The sequence below is a fragment of the Cataglyphis hispanica genome, chromosome 8 (genome assembly GCF_021464435.1).
Source record: "Cataglyphis hispanica isolate Lineage 1 chromosome 8, ULB_Chis1_1.0, whole genome shotgun sequence".
Taxonomy (NCBI): Eukaryota; Metazoa; Arthropoda; class Insecta; order Hymenoptera; family Formicidae; genus Cataglyphis; species Cataglyphis hispanica.
In genome coordinates this window covers 27,398-34,827 of record NC_065961.1, presented here as the reverse complement: position 1 = coordinate 34,827, position 7,430 = coordinate 27,398, and positions in this window count along the sequence as shown.

Below are 7,430 nucleotides of genomic sequence, written 5' to 3'. Positions count from 1 at the left end.
CGGATTTTCTATGAAAGAAAACAACTATGCGGTCTGCAGGACCCAATAATTTATATATTAGAGAAGAAAAAAAAGGAATCTTCGTGAAGTCTACCGGACGTAACATTATATAGAAGTTAATTTCTCTTTTATTCTTAAGAACATAATGAACGATTGTCACTCTTTTGGATAGAAGTTCGAATAAGATGAAAGTCGGACATTTATCTGCTATCTTCCCGATTTTTAAAAGATCAGTTTAATATCTTGAATTCCTCTGTATGAGAATCGTATTAGAAGTTAAACTGATAGAAATAATTACAATTAAGTGTTATTAGCCGCATTTTGCATATTTTATATATTCTCATGACAAAAACTTGAATGCAGATATTGATAGCGAGTAGCGCGCCGCATAACGGTAAGCGAATAATTTATAATCCGAATACAAGTTCCAAAAGGACTTCATTTGTGCGATATTATAAGACATGTTCAAAATAATGTCCTTTGGCTGGTCTAACAAAAGATGTCTCTTAAAAGTTATATCAATTATTAGCTATTGTCAAAACAAACAAAAAATTGTTTGAAATTTTGACGTCTAAAACCGCACATCCTATGGATGTTCAAATATTGGCTATTAACGGATGTTCCAAGTCGGATATACAATGGATGTACATTTCGTCCATGGATGTGTGGACATAAAATAGACATAAAATGAATGTCCATAAGATGTCCTGTGCTATCTGGGTATCAAGCGACGCGGTAGCGTCGCGACACCAAGTTCATAAAAACAACGCCAATTATAAAAGAAATCTGTCTGACTTGTCAAGAGGTTTGCCTATGTACAAGGGCCGCGGTGCTACCAAGTAACTTATCCGGAGTTTTATGTCTATAATACTTTCGATTAAAATATCTCAGGAACTAGGGCCGTAATCAAAAATCTAACTGCACTTTTATAACATAATGTGAATGCAAACTTTCGATTGCGACCAGTTTGAATAAGATTGGTGCTGTCAATCCTGAGAAATGATATTCGTATATAGCAAACGTGACTTTTTTCCCGTATAAGTTTCAGACTTACATACGTATGCTCGCACTCACGCAAAGCAATTTTGTCCATCAAAAGGCATTCACACTATTTATGTTTCATTATTCTTTTATGTACACTCTTTTATGTATGATAAATGAGAGAGAGAGAGAGAGAGAGAGAGAGAGAAAGCGCGATAGAGAACGAGGAAGGGTGGCAGAGAGAAAGAGAAAGAGGGTGGAGAGTATGTGTACATGTATATCCCACTACGCCGCATTGACATACCGCAAAATATATAAACGAAGTCATACGTCACTATGCAGCGTTTATAGCATTATTGTTGTGTTTAAAATTTCTCTAATTTGCAAAGTATGTCTTACAAGATGTATAATTTGAAAGACAATTTTTCGTAAACTCTAAATCGCATAAAACACTTATACCGAAGCAAAATATAAAAATTTGACGTGCCCAGATTGCATTAGAATATACTACTAAAAAAAATAAGTAACATTTTTTGTACCCTAAAAATTGAGCTATTTTCAAATCGTTGAAACTCTACGAAAAATCATCGTACACAAAATTAAAAAACCATTTTAAAGAATGAAGTTCCAACTATAACGCGCTATGGATGGTTTTAAAAAATTTTTTTGTCTTCCTTGTTTTGTACTTTAAAAAAGAATACATTGTTTTGTTTCTTAAGATTACGTATATTTGACTTTCTGCATCTTGATAAATAATTTCTTTTAAAAAATTTATCTCATGTTTTATAAACCACATTTCTATTTTGCCTACATAATGCTTTAAAAAAATTTTTTTTTTTTTTTAGTAAGTTATACGATTTTGAAAATAAACTGTATTTGTTAGAAATAATGTTGATACTCCGCCAAAAATTATCGAAGACAAAAAATTAAGAAAGCATTTTATAAAGCTTGAAATTTTAACTTTAACTCTATTGGTGATTTTTAAAAAATTTTTATTATTTTTGCATTTTTAAAAAATACAGATTTCAAATTCTTGTAACTCGGTTACTCAAAAAAAATCGTAGAAAAATTAAAAAAAAAGCATTTTGTAGGCAAAATATTGTAGTTTATGGAACTTAAGTTGGATTTTTCGAGAGTTTTTTTATCGAGCTGCAGAGTATCAAAAATATGTAATTTTAAAGAACAAAACAATGTGTTTTTAAAGTACAAAACAAACAAGATAAAAAAATATTAAAAATTACTGATAGTGCGTTAAAGTTAAAACTGCAAGCTTTAAAATGGTTTTTAATTTTGTGTACAATGATTTTTTGTCGAGTTTCAACTTTGTTTGAAAATAGTCCAATTTTTAGATATGAAAAATTTTTTCTATTATTTTTAGTAATGTATAATTTAGGTTTGAAAATAAACCAATTTTTAGAATATGAAAAATGTTCCCTATTTTTTTTAGTAGTTTATATGGATTTAGACTCGTCCATACTATATTCCACGTTATATGAAAATTATTGTTATGTTATATAATAAAAGTATTATTATATTAAATATTTGTATTTTATACAAAATTTTATAAAGTTTTATATAAAAACGTCAAAAAAGATATAATAATAATTAACTAGTCTACTAAAATTTCAATTAATTAGAATATGTTCAATTATAAATTTAAAAAAATCATATACTTTACAAGAATTAATACAATATAATTTTTCACATTGGAATAATGTTCAAAAAATATGTACCAACTGTGATACTGTCTCAGTACTTGAAAAGACTGATATAATAATAACAGGAAGTATTATAATCTTACAGTTATTGTTATTTAAAATTTGTGATACAAAAATTATTAAAGTAACATTTAAAAATTAAAGCTGTACCTACAGAAAAGATAAGTATTGGTGCGAATATATATAAAGTCATAAGTGTAATTTCTAATATAAGGAAATTTTAATATAATTATATTTTATTAGATATATTTTGCAAATCAAAGGAATCCTAATTGTATTAATAACGATAAATGATGCAAGTAATTTTTACATAATATGAAATATTGTACAACACGAATTAGTTGTATATGTTTATGACCCGGGCACGCCAAGTTTTTATATTTTGCTTTGTAAGTTTATTTTATACGCGCGATTATTTTATACCCCGACTTAGAGTTTACGAAAAACTTTTCTTTCAAATTATACATCCCGTAAGATATACTTTGTAAATCAAAATAATTCTAATTGCACTTAACATTAACAATATGATTTGATATTATAGTATATAACATCTTTAATAAACTCTAAAGTAATGTAATTTGTGATATACTATTCAAAATTGAACTTATTTCGGAAATCATTCTGTTAATAAAAATTAAATGTGTTTTAATTTTAAGGAGAAAATCTGTCTAAAACACTTCTTTAAAAATTGATTTTGATATCTACTATTTCAAATTACAAACTGATTTACTTGTAAATACTTAGCCAGTTAATTATTGATTTCATTTAATTTTTTTATTTTTTAGAGAAAAATTTTCTTATTAGTTATTTTTCAGAAATAAGTATCTTTTCAACTTTCTGTTGTGTACAAGGCATATTTTTTATGTACTTGGCGTACCTTTTTTTACCTTTGTGAGGTTTTTTTATTGTGATATTGTATATATACACATATTTATATTGTTCCTAAGATACACATAATATATATATATATATATATATATATATATATATATATATATATATATTGTGACGTTGCCGTCCCGCGCGCTTCCACTGGATCTCTCCCCTATCGCTGAGTGCGGAATACGCGCCAGTCTAAAAATATTAGAGCTGCACCGAAAAATCTCCAAAGGGGTGTTTGTCGGATTTATTTCGCTAGTTTTAATTTCTTTTATTATTCTATTATTTCGATATATGGGAGCCTTATAGGAAAAGCAGGAAAGTGGCCGCAAAGACAACAATCAAAACGACTCGGAAGACAAGAGGTGATCTTCGAGAGGACGTGAGACGGAAGGGAATTATCAACAGCCGAATTCGGAAAAGCGTTGTGAGGAGCGTGAGAGGACAAGGGGATCCTCACACCTAGACGCAGGACCGTGCGAAGACGTGTCCCGAAGGACCCCGAATGAGCTCCACCGTCGAGAGGCGCGGCGGGAGGAAAAGGGGTCGCCAAAAACCGCCAGTACCTCGATCCCGAGATTCCGACGGGATCTGCCGATGCCCCCTCAGAAGTGCCCTGCGAAAATTATTGATCGCGATCTCGGGGGTGCACGCGCCCCCGATACGATCATGAGCGTGTCGCCCGGCGGATGCCTCGCGTGTTATCACGCGATTGATCGTGATAACACGCACCCCGATTGCGCATCCCCGGCTGGCCCAGCGTTACCGATTTTAGATCGCGACGATCCCGGGTCAGACTGGCGCGGATAGCGTGCGATAGAGTGTGATAGAGAGGACGTTTTTTGTGAGCAGTACAAGCGTGAGCGAGTGCGGAGAGATCTCGGACGAGAACGAGGAGAGTGAGAGAGTTTGCGTTTTATACCGCATGTATCGTCTCTCTGGAAATAACGGTAATACAGCGTAATATAATAGTCGCGAAATTTCTCGCCTGTCTAGTGTTTCAGTCATATATGCATGAGTAGTCCGTCGCCGAGTGTGTGTCTCGCGATCATGTATTTCTTTTGTTAGCCATCGAGTGTGTTTCATGCGGATATATTTCTGTTTATTATTTTGTCGAATTATAGGAGTTAAATGGACGAAAGATAGAGTGATTCCGCGGTTAGTGCGTAACATTGTACAGAGCGTTGCGAGTTATATTTACACGGTGCATGCTTAGGAGTGCATTGGATGCATGTGGTTGACATAGGCAGGTTAAGATAGCGAGCGATATATTATCGATCCACAAGGGGTCCGATAATCGAGCCGGTAGAATTGCGCTCGGGCATAGGCCCGACCGACCTTGATTTAAAGGCGTCTTATTTTCCGCGGCTCTAAGTCGTCTCTAACATTCAGTCTCGCTTCCGCGAATTTATCGACGCGGAATAATTCCCCGCTTATCTTTGTCTACCCATTAGGACACAACTCTTCCAAATTAATAAAGCTGTTATTTCCTTGTTACGCTTGATGACTTTACTTTTCTTTTATGTGTATTTGTCGCTCTATCTTTGTCGCCTCTTGCCTCTATATCGCGTTCGTTTAACATACGCCCTGCCCCTCTAGGAACGGCGCACTTGGACACAATACAATTGGACACGATGCAAATGGACACGTTACAAATGGACACGAGATTTTGCACACGGTTCAATTGGACACAGTAATTTTGGACACGTAGGAAAATACGCATTGTTTACTTGGACACCACTCACTTGGACACTGTTTATTTGGACACCGTTTATTTGGACACCATTCATTTGGATACAGAAAGACGCGCACCGTTTATTTGGACACCGATCATTTGCCCACTGTTCGTTTGGACACCGTCCATTTGCCCACTGTTTGTTTGAACACCGTTCATTTGCCCATCGTTCGTTTGGACACCGTTTATTTGACACACACAATGTAGTATGTACTTTGTAAGTTGTTAAGGGATTCACCTTGTCTACCGGCGGGGCGGATGCGGGAGGGGGGCCGCAGACCCCCCTTGCATCTCCTCCCCGTATATGTGTGTGTGTGTGTGTGTGAGTGTATGTGTGCGCGCGTGCCTGCATACGAGGGGTGTTAAAACGAACAGTGGGCAAATAAACGGTGTCCAAACGAACGGTGGGCAAATGAACGGTGACCAAACGAATGGTGGGCAAATAAACGGTGTTCAAAAGAACGGTGGGCAAATGAACGGTGTCCAAATGAACAATGGGCAAATGAACGGTGTCCAAGTGAACGATGCGTATTTTCTTACGTGTCCAAAAGCTATTGTGTCCAAAATTACTGTGTCCAAATGTACTGTGTCCAATTGAACCGTGTGCAAATTCTCGTGTCCATTTGAGACGTGTCCATTTGCACTGTGTCCAATTCTACTTTGTCCAAGAAAGCCACTCGCTCCTCTACCGTTAGGTGAGCTAGTCCGCCTGCGACGAAATCTATTTCTTTCTTTCGCGGCTTTTTCGTGCCTATCTCGCGTATTTAGCGAATTGATACGTGCAAGATCGTATCTGGCGCCCAATTAAAATTTTCGCGAATTTTAAGGTTTTGTCACGGCACACGCGGAGCACTTTCCACCCCGTTCCCTACCGGTGTGTAATTATATCTTGATTCACTCTTTTTTTTGTCGACGATTCCTTTTCCCGCATCTCCCGTCCGGCGAATCATACTCCCGTTCGTCGGCGCGACATCCGCGCGACAGAGAGATCGCGATGGCGGACGCGCGCAGCGTTCGACAGTTCGCGGAGGGAAAAGTCGTCGCATTATATATATATATTTAAATTTTTTATATGTAAAATATAAAAAAAATGTACATAATTTAAAAAAAAGATTAAATAATTAAAAAGATAAATATTTTTGCAATAACTTTTTTAATTAGTGTTTTAACATTTTGTGATTGACATCTCGAAACATATTTCCCATTTTTTGAATCTGCATCGCAGGATTCTGTTTTAATTAATTCAGCATTACTAATCGATTCTTCCTCCTCATTTTGATTTTATTGATTTTCATTCAGTTATTATTTTATAAAGTAATATGTTATAAAGTATTACAAGAAAATAAATAACATTTATTATATAATTTACAAACAAAATTATTATCTTATTGCTCTTCTTTGATTAATGCTTAACATTTTTATTTCAGGCTCTAATTCTGATGCTTTTAATTCAACTATAGATAATATTTTTGATAGAATTTCCACAAGATTTATTTTGTTATAATGACATAAACATGCAACTCATTATTTAGATATTTATAAGTGTCTTAAAAATATAAATTATGCATTAATTTTATTTATATATAAAATATAAATAAATTCACATTTCCAGAACTAAAATTTGCGAGTAATTACAAATACAGAAAATGTTTATGGACACTATAGAAGTACTTTGATATAATTTGATTATTTTATCATTTCATTATTTTAATTATATAAAGTTAATTAGCAAAAATGTGTATTCAATGTAGCTTTATGCTTATTTTGGTGTAATTCCCATAAGACTTATTGATATATTAATGTAAATTTATTGCTTTAGCTATAGCTATTTGTAAATTTATCTAAAAATATTAATTATACATTAATTACATTTATTTATAAAATATAAATGAACATTATGCATGAATGCGCGTTCGTGCATATATCCAGACAGCACAAGTATGTTCTATAAACATTCATAGAATAACATCGGAGAATGTTTGAATATTCTTAGAATATTATTACATGATACTTCGGAGTTTCTGTGAACCTGTAATGGAACATTAGAAGTAGACAAAAACTCACGTATTGTGAATGTCCTATGAATATTCTATAGAATATTCTATGAATATTCAAAT